At 40.5% G+C, this 14,801-nt stretch overlaps 1 non-coding gene across 1 annotated transcript; it reads left to right on the top strand.

The window, feature by feature from the left end:
- The first annotated feature begins 944 nt into the window (after positions 1 to 944).
- Positions 945 to 1,038, top strand: trnai-uau. Its single transcript has 2 exons — positions 945 to 982; positions 1,003 to 1,038. It is a non-coding gene; the product is annotated as a tRNA-Ile (tRNA).
- Positions 1,039 to 14,801: the final 13,763 nt, after the last annotated feature.

The following is a 14,801-nucleotide window of genomic DNA, read 5'->3' on the forward strand; positions in this document are numbered from 1 at the left end:
AAAGGGTCAGCTACTTAGTGGTTGGCCTTCTGTATTAGTTTCTTGTTCTTCTGTCTTCTTCCATTCCTTGTTGAAAACAATGATGATGTTATTCTGACAGACAGTGTCAGCGACCCTGGTAGTTCTGCCCTGGCCACTGACCGCTGTCATCCGCTACTTCATCCTCTCGGGGGTTAAGAGAATAAATGTTGATGTTGTCTCAATGAAAACGTGTCTTCACTTACTAAAAGCAGGAGGAACAACAGGTTCCAGTTAAGAATTGCGAATAATAACTGTATTCTGTCATTTTCTTCGTGCCTAATTAAAAAATATACCAAAGAGTGACATAGTGTACGCTCTTGGGTAGTTACCCAGGAATATGATGCATTATGTGACCATCCTGCGCTGGTGAGGGGACAGATGATACAACCCCAGGAAATAGTATGTGCCCCTAGGAAATGGGTAAAACAAAACACCAAAAACCTTTTTACAGTTGAAAGCTGGTGACTGGTGATCTCTAGAGGTAGACTACACTAGGGAGTATCCAGAACTGGCACCAGATACTGACCACCACAACTACTTCAATCCTATAACCTCCGTTAGACCAGGTCTGCAGCAGGTTTAAGTTAAACCACAGATACGGTGATCTCTAGTGGCATTAAAGTAATTTCTACAGGACACAGCAGCAGAGTATAGATCGGTGACTTTTAGTTGCCTGATTAGGCCGCTTCTCGGGACTGTGTGGAACTGGATATGGATTCTTGTTTCTATTGTTTTGTTCATTCTGTTAAGGAGGGACAACTTTCAAATCGATTACTCTTTTCTGATTTAGACCTCAGCAACCTCCCAGGATCGCTCCACCCAAATTCAACCTGAGACCAGAGCTGATTGGCCAAAGCAATTAACCTCATTTTCCAGGAATATTTCAATCTCTTCTTCGTTGTTTCAGAGGGGGATTCTGACGGGCTCTAGTGGCGCAATCGGTCAGCGCGCGGTACTTATAAGCCAGTAACCTGCAGAGCGATGCCGAGGTTGTGAGTTCGAGCCTCACCTAGAGCAGATGAATTTTACCATGGTGGTTGAGGAGAAAAAAAGAAATTCTGTGGAAAAACACTCCTAGACTGTGACTGACTCATCACAAGACACAACTCCTCTGAAAGACCTAAGTCCTCTAACAACAACAGAGACTACATGCCTTGGCTTTCCCTCAGCAGCTGCCTTGATTAAAGGAAAGGCGTGTATGTGTGTGCCTTTCAAAAAAGAGAATCTACTGTTGATAGTCACCTTCAAACTATAACAAGATAAATTTTAAACTCTCTATAATCACGTTACGCTGGCACAGTTCACTAACTGCTAAAAGCACTGGTCAGAACTACACACTGTTTGATACTGTTTGTGCACGGATATGCATGATCTATATTTTAAGAGAGAGGCAAGTGGCCGGATTTGTTGACTTTTCCTTTTCTTATAACGTAAGCAAAAAATGGTGGCAAAAATTTTCTGTTTTTGCCAGATAGATTTAGTGAATAAATTACTCATGTTTTGGAGAGAGAAAAAAACTAAAGTTAGCAGCATAAATGTTAAATTTATTTCCTGTAAATTGTCATACCAAATGTATTTATGTGTAAACAAAATGGTAATGTAATATTGTTGGTGTACTCGTTAATACCAGTGATATTTCAGCTCTTCGGTTAATATGTCAACTTCTTGAAGGTTTGGCATGGAAATCTCTCCTAGACCAAGAGACCTTTGTCATGGCAGACATTTTGACTCGTCATAGCAGGAAAAGTTTCAGGATCCTGGCATTGTGCACGCTGGCGCACTGTCATGACTCACTTACTTACATTGTTAATGTTATTAGTTCCACTAGTGCTGTTTCTGCTAGGACAAGTCAAAATGTCTGCTGTGAAAAATTCGTACTGTTTAAGTTAAAGGCAGCTACAAGGTTTTGGTTGCGAGTGCAAACTTACCAAGGCAGAACTGCTGTAGCAGTGGTTGCGAGGCTCTCTGGATAGTGGTACCAGCTAAGTGCCACGATTGAACATACTAATTGTGCCTTACCAAAGCTTACCTCGTACACGTCACAGACTCTAAAATAATAAGGTCTTTCAGGACCTTTTAAAGTGTGCCCACGGGTTCTTGAAGAAGAGGTTCTCATAAACTCTTCCGTTTCTTCCATAACCCTTGACCAGGGTTCTCCAAACAGTCTATTAGTTTTTTTGGTCCTTGTGAATAACCATAAGGTGCTTTCTTGCTCCCCCTAGAATCCCTGACAATCATAGCTGGAGCCAGTCCTACTGTTTATCGATTGTATTACCTGAATAAGACAAGAGCTATGTTGTTTTTTGGTAAATACCCACTAGATGGCAACCCAGGATCTATAACTTGCAGGTTGAACCTGCAACAAGAGCACAACAAGACTGCTGCTCAGGGTATAAAGCTCGAATTACAACAAGATTGTGTTGTTGTTCTTTGGGATTTGAAAGTCGTTAATTCCGGTTTATTAGCGTGCAGAACTCTTATTGAGAGGAATCAGTGGCACACTGATGCTCCCTGTCTGTTGTACTACTGGGTTTGTTCGTTCGGTTGCCCCCCTCGCCTTCTCTTTGAGTGTACACACACACACACACACGTATACACACACACAATGACATCTGTGCGCACACACATGCAGGCACACACACGTGGCCGCTCTGGCATTCATTAAGTCTTGTCTGTAATTGAGTCTAAATAAGTGTGTACTTATGTTAGAGAGGAGCTCTGAGAGGCTGAACAGCACAGACAACACTGATCCGCATACAAAGTACAACAGCAAGACTTACTTGCACTTAATGCTTTATTGAGTTTATTTTGGTTTTGTAATAATCTATTCGATATTCCCCAAAGCTCATACTCCACTTTGACCTCTGTCTCTGATTTTAAAAAAAAAGCAATAAGTTAAAATACGTGTATAAAAATGGTCACTTAATTTATATGAGATTTGTATAGCCTATATAGCTTGAAAGGTTCATTCCACGTTCAGCTTCGACAAGTGGTCTCATATTACAATTTGCTGGTACATCCAAGGAAAAAAGAAATGATGCAATGTTTCCTTTTCTTCCCCAACACACATACACACACAGAAATAGAGAGAGCTATGGCTCATCGGTGTTGTTGATTGTCAAACCGTGTGACATTTTGGGTGCCTGGGTGCCGAATCAAAAACAGATGCAATCTAACATGTTAAATGAATAGTTTGACATTTTTTGAAACACTTATATTCACTTTCTTGTTGAGAGCTGAATGAGACGATTGAAACCACTTCTCATGTCTGTGGTTCACACTAAATACGATGGTACCACCAGCAGCAGGTTTGCTTATCTTAGCACAAGAACATTTTGATTTTTTGTTTGTGTGCAAATTAAAAAAAGGCAATATAATATATGAATTAGTGAGCTCTAGAGATGCTTTTAGATGGATGTTGTTACCTTGGGCAGAGGCAGGCTAGCTGTTTCCCCCAGTTTCTAGTCTTTGTGCTTAGCTAAGCTAATTCGCTGCTAGCTGTAGCTTAATATTTAGCAGACAGACATTAGTTGATATGACAAACTTGTTAGCATGCAGTTTCCTATGTACACATCTAGTAACTATTAGCTTAGCAAAATAGCAATATGAGCATTTATTTGGAGTGTTTCGTGACCTGGCAAATGTAACTTCAATATTAACTATCCTTTTGGCTCTGTTTTTGGTCTTGACCAGCTAAAGGAAATATCTTGCTCTTTAGCTGCTAGATGCTCCACTATGTTCACCAAATACTTGCTAACTTTGTCTGTCTTTAGTTTTGTTTTGTGCAGGTGGTGTACAGCTGCTTGCTGCTGCTGGAAATGATTCTGTGAGAGCTGGGAGACTCAATCACAATTGTTCTGGTTAGCTGGCCAGAAATCCGAAACAATGAGCTGAAAGGCACTAAAAGCCTCTGTAGAATTGTGCGTTGATGACCTTTGAGTAACCCCTTTCACATTGTCACATTGTTTTCAAATTGTCATTTGATAATTTTTTAAAAATATAAAAATATTAATTATAGCAGATTTGTCATAGATAACACATATAACACCGAGTGAGCCAATATTCTCTGTCCCTTGCCTCTGTTTTGTCAGTAATGTCCCTGCCAACATACAGATTCTTAAAAATCATCTCAGGACTTGTCTTATTCCTTCGTTTACTAGCTGCTTGGCGTAATAGAGGCAGCACCCAAAGCCATTAGACCCCTCCCTCCACTCACTGCCACCCCCATCCCCTGCATATTCCTCATAGGAAATTATCTCTCCCCTCTCCTCCACCTTCCACCCCCTCCGCACACTTCTCCCTTCTCCAACCAACTCCATCCCGTCACGTCCTCTTCCTCCTGTCCATTTCATGCCTCCCTATTTCCATCACTCATCCATCATTTGGTTTCCCCCCCCCCCCCGAACACACACACGCAAACTGCACCCCAAACTCTCCATCACGGCTACTATAGAGATGGTAATGTGACATGAAGAGGATGGTATCTATGAGCCATTGATCACGATCAAATGAGACACACTTACATACCCCTTAGATACTACCAGGTCCTCCCCCTCCTCCTCTTTCTTCTCCTCAGCTTATCTCATCTTTTAATGGATGGTTGTTTTTTGGGGGGAAAACTAAACTCGGCGGCATTGACAGGCATTTACAGTGAGCAGATGAGAGAGAGAGAAAAAAAACCACAAAAGGTGGGAAGAAATATCCAATACATACATAGATAGATAAATAGACAGACAGATAGATAGATAGATACATAGATAGATAGATAGATAGATAGACAAACAGATAGATAGATAGATACATAGATAGCTAGATAGATGCAGCTACTGTTGTGTCTGCCTAGAAAGGCGACCCTGAAATGGGACCCTGACAGCTGGCCAACAGGTGGCCATTGACAGACCCTCTCTCTTCATTGTGCCTGGTGCAACCAAGACACACACACACACACAAATGCACACAAACTCCTCAGACTCAGCACCCAGGCCGTCAGGTGAAGGAGGCCAACCGGGGAGGGGGGGGGTATTTGTGTTTATGTGCACGTGTGTGTGAGAGTGAGGGGGGAGGGGGAGGTCAGGCCTAGCACACACCTGTCTGATGATCCCACTTATGGCAGAGTTGATGGAGAGTAATGTTATAGCCCCCTCCCCTCAAAACCACATGGTCCTATACACCACCTGGACTGACACTGGAAAATGTCCTCCTGCCTGTATGTGTGTGTTTTCACTGAAGCGTTTAAGTCTAATGACATCATTTTTATAATGTCATTATTCTAGCTGGAAATAGAGATAAATCATAGCACCAAATTCGTTGTTAACAGCTTAACTTCATACTCCTCTACTCATTTTGAATATTGCTGCTATTTCTCCTCTTTTCAAATTCAGTTTCAGATTTTATTATCTCAAGTCCATGCTTGCATGTAAAAATACAATACAATAATGACAAAACAATGGCACTTGGCAGGAATGAAGTGACTATAAATTTTGGCTTATCCAGCTGTGACAGAGAGCTGATGTCATGATGTTATGTCCGGGCTAGTCTGTGTTCCACTAATTTATTTAACTCAGTGCAATCTCTCATTCAGTATTTCTTCCATTGGTCTTTCTGAAAAAATGAAACATATTTCTGGGGTTTAGTGTCCATATTCTAAAACAAATGAAATAGATGGTTTAAATAGTAGTTTGACAAGTACTTTCTGTTATTACTCACCATTCTTATATTCTATAAATTTGATACACGTCTCCAGACAGCTATCTTTACAAAGGTTGCTGACCCTATGATCTCTATCCAGGCTTTAATATCTTCCACTGACCTTGGGGATTCTGGTGTTGCGAACCCTTAAGTTACACATAGCCTGTTTGTCTTCAGCCTTGAAGTCTTTTCTCTTGTAAAACTGAAACATATTGTTTGAAAACATTTCAGATAAAGGATAAATCTCATCTTTCTGTCTGCTTATTCACAAAGATATAAACTAACACCTACAAGTTAATCTAGTTGTATATATGTATTAATAAGGTTGAATAAAGTTCTGCTCTATGCTTAAGATTCACAGATTAGTTATTGTAAATGGGGTGGAAATTACTAGATAATATAGTATAATAGAGTATAAATAGTGTATATTTTATTTTTGCATGTTTTTTGAGTTTGGATATTATTTTTCTAACCATTTTTCCCCTTCAGAAAAGTAGCAGGTCATCTGCATTTGCTTCCATCCTAAATCCATGTGCTTCCAATTGGACACCATGAAAGGAACTTTTGAATATATCTTCCTCACAACACAAGTGGGTTTTAACTCCGAAGAAGACACCATTTTGGGGAAACCATACATCTTGACTGATGATGCTTCGACTGGATCTGCGGGTTTTGTTTGACATACAGTTAAGTAGGTATTATAGAGATTGTCATATGCAATCCCAACATCACATTTCAGTGAACTCTGGAGATTGTGCGTCATAATGGAGAGGATAGCTGGATCTTAAATTGTACTGTAATATGACTTACTTCCTGAGCTGCCCCCCACCCCTGTCATCTCCAGAGGACAATCCTCCTCTTCCTTACCTTGTGTCCTCCAGCCGGCCTGAAGACCTGCTCTTATCCTCCAGTCATTGGCTCCCAGTCACTAACTACACACACACACACACACACACACACACACACACACACACACACACACACACACACACACACACACAGGTGCACCTACATGTGCACACCTCATTAGTGATCACTCTAACAATACTCTTTCCCTGAATGCCCTCTCAGAATCTCTCTGATGGTTAGTAATTCTCTCTTTCTCTCTCTCACTCTGTGTATGTAAGTGCACGCAACCTGCCCCTCCACTCCCTCTGTGTGGGTTACGTCTCTTTGGATTAATTTACGTGGAACTGTTATCTGATATTCACACAGCACACATGGGACCCAGAGAGGAAGAGAGATGAAGAGAAGAGAATGTCAAAAAAAACAAACCAAAAAAAAGTAAATGAAAAAACAAGGTGAAGAGAGAAAACATAAGATGAAAGAAGTCTGAGGTTCACACTTCAACCTGCCTGAGAGCAGGTGCACCAAGTGTGTTAAAGTTAACGGTGCACTGACAAGTAACATGGAGTGTGCAATGGGTGTACCTCAGGGATTGGTGTTAGGACCCCTAGTATTTAGTTTATATAAATTATCTTCCACAGCAGTATAGTGAGATACAATTACAAATGTATGCTGATGACAAAATCATGTCTTAATTTGAATATTGTCTTAGGTTGAATATTGGCTGTGCATTGATTTCTTCCAAAACCAATGCACAGCCCTCTAATTTTCATTTTCTTGAAGAGTGAAAAGTTTAAAGATTTTGGTATAATAATGGATCCAAATCTTAATTTAAAAAACATATCAAAAAATGTTGAAAAACAATTAGATAAAACTTGGAATTCTGGATGGAAAACCAATTCAATAATATCTTTGTCAGATACTGGAGAAACATAATCTTCTGAGCTCTGAGAATTTTAGATTTTATCTAAATTTGTGTTTTGCGTATACAATTTTACTGACCTAGCCCCTTCTCCATTATGTGACTTTGTTTACTTTGTTTGGAGGATACTATAATATCTTCAAGAATATCCTCCATGAGAGATTGTAATGTACCATTTCATCACACTGCATTTGGGCAGTCAGCCTTCTCCCTAAAAGCCACAATCAGTGGAAAGCCCTACCAGATGACATAAAGCGGTGCAGTTCTATCAGTAGCTTCAAAGCCATATTAAAAAGTCTGGTAAAAGCTATTCAACTCTGCAACAAAAGACTCTGCACTTTATTGGTTTTGTTTTGTATACAAATATTGTTGCTATTAATCATTTTAACATAAAATTGCTGCTGACATTGTGTTTTTGCTGTGTCTTGTTTTTCTATTTTTTTTTATTGTTGTTCTATCACAGTGTATATGTTTTAATTGTGACCTGCCATGGGGCTGCAAATGAAAATTTGTTTTAAGCTAACTGTGGAATAATACATATGTCATATGTCATCCCTCACTGGCTTCCCACCATGTGAACATTGCCAAGGCACAACTGTCGGGCATTGGGCCCAGGGTCGGTGCACTGAAAGGCAAGACTTTTTTTTCCACTATGAATTCAAAAAACCTTCCATACAATCTGCTTCCTCCTAAAATAAGGCACAATCGATTTGTTTCAAGAATTTTTAGAATAAAATGTCACATTTCCCAATACTCAAGGAGCAATCTGACTTATTCTCACTTCTTTAAAAACAAAAGAACCTTCTATTTCTTTAAAATTCTTCTTAAAAACAAGTCAGGTTTTAATAATTTTACTAGCGCTAGTTGATTTTTTCACCAAGACATTTTGAACTCAACAACCTAAAAAATGACTTAAAAGATGTATATTTTTGCAGAGACAGACTAAAGTCAGATAGTTCTAAGTAGTCACTAGATAACACTTTTAAACTCAAAAAAAGTCCGATTACATTTTTAATCAGAATATAAGATGATCCAACCATACATATAGTTTTTACAGTGTGAAGTGAAAGTGAATGATTACAGTCTATCCCATTTCCAATATTATACACAGTCATTACAGTCGTCAGTGGAATGTGGCTCTCCCACATTGCACCTCTCTTATTGTTCCTACTGAGAAGGTCTGGTTTCCCCTCTTCATTTCATTCTGTTCCAAGTTAGCGATGGGTCAATAGGGATGCATATCTGTGAGGAAGGGGCCATTGTGTCCGGTGTAAGACAAGCAGGACTAATCATTGTAAAAGGCATGTTTGGGCCTGTCTGAACTATGGAGTGGCTGCTGGCTGTTACCAGTTAGTCAAGATGGTGTGATATGCCATTATGACTCACTATAGGTGTATGAGAAGGATATGCATGCACAATAAAGGTGAAATCACAATTACTGTGCAGTTGGTTTCCTTTGAAACTAGATTTTGCTTCTGCATTTTTGGTTTGTTTAGGTTAAGTCTGTTCAAAATGTAAGTGCCATGGTAATTTACAGTTTTGTTCACGTGTCATCCCAAGTGACAGTGAGAGGTCACATAACATCCCCTTCCCGGGGTGCACCGGTAGCTCACCTTGTCAAGCTCGTACCATTAAATCCTCACCACAGCGGCCTGGGTTAAAATCCAGCCCAGGCCCTTTCCTACATGTCATCCCATATCTCTCCCCTGTCTCTCTCTCTCCACTATGACTATCCAAAAAAAAACAGAAATGGTAAATGGAAAAAAAAAAACCCCAATCTACTTCTCGTATTGTTTGTCATGGTTTCATTTTTCTGGACAGCTCAAGTTACTACTTACTTTGCTGATTAAGATTTTACATACAAAATACATGATCGGTTTAGAAAATGTTTTGCATTGTTACAGATTAAATTACTCAACTGTATTTAAAATACAGTAATTAAAATGAGCTCCACCTCACCCAACTACAACAATAAATGCAACTTGCAAATTAATGCACAAGTTATAATAATCTAATTATAATATTATACATACAGGGGCATTATGAGTACTTTTTCATTTTGATACCTAAAGTACTTCATGTAAGGGCAGCCATCTTACAGCTGTCCAGACTGCATGCTTGGCTATATTGGCATACAACATAAACAATCGTAGAGAGAGCTGGTGGTGACAGATAGCGTGACGAACGGCTAACTCCAAACTGACTGCTTGCTTGCAACAACAAACACACTCACATTCCTTGATGTCTCTTCTTGGTTACCACCTGAATTTGTTTGGGGGTTAGTTCTCAACATGACCTAATGAAACTCCAGGAGATAATGTTCAAATAAAACTCAATCAGGCCGGTATAAATGCAGCATGAGATACCTTGCACTCTTCAACACATTAACTAACGAAAATATGCAAACACACGCATTCACATAAGTCCTTCCTCCCCAAACTAAATAATATTAACTTCAAGATCTATAAACCTTTACGTCTCACAGCAGGACATGGTGTTCCACTTCCCTGAGCATGGCTGAGGGGAATTTGTGTTGGTCAATCATCAGCGTTTTCTGCACCAAGACAAATGTGAAATAGTTATCCAGTTCTAAGACTTCCAAAAATCAGATACTGTATGGATGCCTCTATTAGATGTATAACAAATTTATGCAAAGAGAGAGCAGTCATCCTGTCTGATCAAAATGCAAATCAACCTCAATTGTTGCAATTCCGGTTCCTCCAAATGTCTTAATATCCCATCCCTCTCTTTCCTAATCTTCCTCCATTATTCCTCCAGAGCAACCAATCAGAGCCTCCCCTGTCTGAGATACAATTTAACAACCAAGATGAGCCCTAGCTAAACACTATCATCAACATCCATACAAGGTACAATTTTCTCCCTGACTTTCTATATCTGAAACTTGCGTGAAAATTCTCATGTGGATGGGCTATAGTATTGATTGGTCTCCTGCCTTTGTGAAAAGTCACTTCACGGGGAGTTTAAAATTGATCGTGAACTTTGGCAATCACCTAATCATCCTCTGATAACTGAGAGGAATCCGTCTCAAGTGACTAACAGTCTATGGAAGAACTTGGTATGAGAGGAGAAGTCTTGTGTTTGCTCTGTGAAACCAGTGGAAAATTCCACAAGTGACCCCGCGTCTCCAACAGATCACCACCTCTGCAACAGCTTCTGTCAAAACGTTTAAAAGGATTAAGGTTAAATCAACAGCAAACTCTTTCCTCTTATTGCCTATCACTAGACATTTGTAAACCCCCCTTTAGTTTGCTGTTTTATCATGTGTCTTTATAGGAGTTCTATTTGTGTGAGGTAGAGAGAACACACACACACACTCTGCTACACACACAACCTGTACTTGTCAGCTGTAATCTTAAACTCTCCAATCTGTTTACTGTGGGTCACCTGTGTCAGTAGTGGATGGATGCAGCTCTTCCTCCAGATCAGCACCTCACTCTTTGTTTCCTCATCTCTCTGTGCAATGGAGCGATAAAGGTGCAGATTTTGTAGCACAGAAAATGCCAATAAGTGTGGCTGTATCATGTATCACAGCTTTTGTGTGACGGTTGGGTGTGTATTTGTTCTAATGCGAATTACTGGTGAATATCCTCCGTTGCTTCTAGGCTCTGCGCTGCCATCATCTTTCATTTCTGACAGGCTTTGTGGCATCGCAGGGGCAAGCTTGGACTTGCGCAGCCAGCCCTCCCAAGGTCTGAGGCATGCACACAAACACACACACACACACACACACACACACACACACACACACACACACACACACACACACACACAACCTCTCCTCCAATCAAATGGAGACCTTGTGAATGCCCCACAGCTAAATTGCTGATTTTGGAGAGAAGGCAGCTCTTCAGATGAGGCCAATCATGTGTGGCTTCTGCTAAAGAGGCTACGGTCGCCTCCTAACCCGTCTGACCTCCAGCCATCGTCAAGGAGAGGGGGCAAAATGTTGTGGCAGCGTTTCAGTTGGGGTTTGATTTTTTATTTTTTTTTACTAATTTGGCAATCACCAGCACAAGACAGAATCACCTCTAGAATCTATGGGAATGACTGATCATTACAGTTAAAATAGTCCATCTCATTTCACTTGAAATTGTAAGTTGAACTGAAATTTGAATTCTTTTCACTACTTGTGTGAGGAAATTCAAATGATGTATAATATTTATGCATTCTATTATGAATAGTTGTCTATTAGTCACAAGGAGATAAAATATTTTTGGATATATTTTTGGAAACAGCGTCTAAGTTTCAGTTCTATGTAGAATAGTTTCGAAGTTGGATGAGAAATAAAATACTAACAGGATATACTGATTTGTAGCACTCAGCCTTTTATTACCATGTCTGGTCTTGAAACAATCTGGTCATAATCAACCATTTTCTTTGTTCTTCCTCTCAATTTAAACACCGAACAATTTGTCTAAACAGTTTTCCTGTCCATTCAAACTGCAGCTTTATCCTACTGGGTACATAAAACCAAACCACTCCTTTTTCACCCCTGACAAAACCTAGTACATAAATCCAACAGCTCTACCATCCTGCCTCCTTCCCCTGGTAGTATACCCTGCAGACACAAGAAGCATGATGTCGGCTGTTTACAGGGGGCCTAGCTGGTCCTGCCAGGCTCTTTATAGTGCGGGTGGGTTGCAGCAGTGAATGGGCCCCTGCCAGTAGCTAGCGGTGATCAGGGCTATACATGGGAGAGTGTCTCAGCAGGCAGCTATTGTCATGGTAAACGGGGGTTTGAATGGAAGAGGATGGGCAGGACACACACATACAACAGAGGAAAACATGAGGAGGGGAGGGAGGGAGAGGAGACAAACACTTGACCACCTCAGAGATGGCACACATGTAAGTTAGCAAAGAGGCCTTGAGCATCTACTTTCATGAGACTTCAATTCAGTCATTTTATACACTATACCATCACCCTATTCTTACCACTGCATAGCTAAAGTTGACTCCTTTTCTGACACTGATACAAACCTCTATGAAGCCAAGGTACAACCATTCATTATTCTTCCAAGGTATAAGGGTCAACAAAAATGGCCCTGACTAAGCTAGTCACTACTAGCTTAATGACTAATAGCAACTAAGGTTAGCATCCGCTGCAATGTTGACTTTGTTGATAAGCAGACGGGGAACTGGGTACAGGTTCCTATTGGGTAACATTACCTTGTAACGCAGGTGGAACAACCTCCACTTAGAAAACAGGGCTATCCGTGTTACATATTCAAATTCAGAATTTTGAGATTAATTTGGAGAGAAATGTGGCTGCTGAAGTACAACAGGTTGACAATGCTGTACTTCAGTAACGCATCCAGTGGATATTCAGTCTGTGATGGAGACGTGATGAAAAAAAACTCATAATGCGACACAGCTGCATCCAGGGGACATGACAGAAGGTGTTTTTTGCTACTGAAGCTGCAGAACTTTATTCCTCGTGCTGCATTATGTCACATGATAGCCTTGTATTTATTTGGTGTAAAAGTAAAAACACTGTTGCATGTTGCACCTTTTTGGATGGAAGCATAAGGGGAGCATTTGTCAGCTGCCGGCTTGGAGCAGGGAGGGCAGGGAAAGGGTTAAAAGGCTCTGGCTGCCTGATAATCCTTCGCCGTTAAAAGCCCTCCAGAAAGACGTGACGTGTATGAGGTAATCAGTAAAAGATTCAAGTGTGCCAGTGAGTGTGTACACACACATGGACACACACACAGAAGCACAAACACCACTGAACGAATAAAAAGGGAGGGAAAAGACGGGCCAGAGGAGGGAAGAAAAAGAGAATAAACACTCCTCCTCTCACTCTTTTTCTTTTCTCTTTTTCATTCAGCCCCTTTCTCCTCCTCTTTGTTCCCTCACTCCCTGCTGTGTCAATACAATGTGACAGAAATGTATTTATTGAGAGTGTTCCCTCTCAATAAAGCAAACACACAAACAGTCAGATCTGAGGATAGCTGATATGACCTTTTTCCTTTCTTCTCAGTCTTGTATTCCTCTGTCTTCTTCTCCTCTCCTTTTCCGCTTGTGTTGTTTGCTGTAGGTCGTCTATACAGGCACTGAGACCACCTTCTGAGATTCAGCTCTCTCTGTGTCTCACTATGGCCACGACCATACTGACAAAATTACCAACTTTTTCTATCCACACACTATGCTGGCACTTTCCATCATTGATAACGTGTCATTTTGAAAAAAATGCTTCTAAAAAGTTGTAGGGTAGACAAAGGAAACAGAGCTTTGAAAGAATGCCTTTGTTTAAATGACAACTTTTGACAACTTAAACATAGCAGCAACTCTACTTCCAGCTCTCTCTTTGTTCAATCAGGCCAATACAACAGATAACGTAATCTTAATTCTTATACTGTCAAAGGAGGGCACACCGAGGAGGTTTATCCTGAATGTAACGAGGCAGATTATCTTTCCATGTGTGTCCCCCTTTCCCTCTATGTCTCTGGTTCTGCAGCAACAGAAGGATGTCGATGTTACAGCCCACATATATTCATTCGGAAAGTGTCATCACCATAATTCTTCCCCTCCCTGGCTCGGATGGACCAATCAGTCTCTGGCTAACGATCTTCAGTTGCCCTCTGTGTCATAGCATCAAGCATTCAAAATTTGACATTTAGATGTTTAATTGACTGTCACTGATAATGGGATTGTGTTCATTCAACCTGGGTGCTACGAGGGGTGGTTCAAAGCCTATGAAACTGACAGAGAGAGGGAGGGAGTGGAGGGTAGAGCGACAGCACTGACCCCTTTTCCTACTACAGTACAGGCTCCATAATTAGTATTTAAGTGGAAAATTTAGATGGTAAGTGAAAATGTTTAGCTAACACCTGTTATATAGTCCAACAGTACTCACATGCCATATGTACTTTGAGAAAGCTAATAGTCGCTGTTATGATTCCTCCTGTCCATACTGGTGAGATTGTGAATAAATAAATCCCTAACACAACAATACAGTAAGAAAATGGAGGGCAAAATCCACAGTCCTTGTTCCGTGCAATAATGCATTCTGAAACTGAGCTAAAGCTAACGTACAACAGCAGAAGTTTTAATTTTCCATGTTGTTAGTGAAACGTTTTCTTTTAAATTGGTTTAATCCATCAACGTTGTGACGTGAGTGCAGCAGGCTTAAGGTGGATGCTAGGTTAGTTGGCAGCAACATACGTAGCAGAAGTAAGCTATTATCAATTTAATTTTAATTAATCATAACCTTTAATCAACACTGTCTGTCTTGTGCTTTCAGACGGAGTGCAAAGCCAGTTTTGAAAGTGGCAAGGTTACACACAAAGTCGGTGGAAAGTAGAAG

The sequence above is a fragment of the Xiphias gladius genome, chromosome 9 (assembly GCF_016859285.1).
Source record: "Xiphias gladius isolate SHS-SW01 ecotype Sanya breed wild chromosome 9, ASM1685928v1, whole genome shotgun sequence".
Classification (NCBI taxonomy): domain Eukaryota; kingdom Metazoa; phylum Chordata; class Actinopteri; order Istiophoriformes; family Xiphiidae; genus Xiphias; species Xiphias gladius.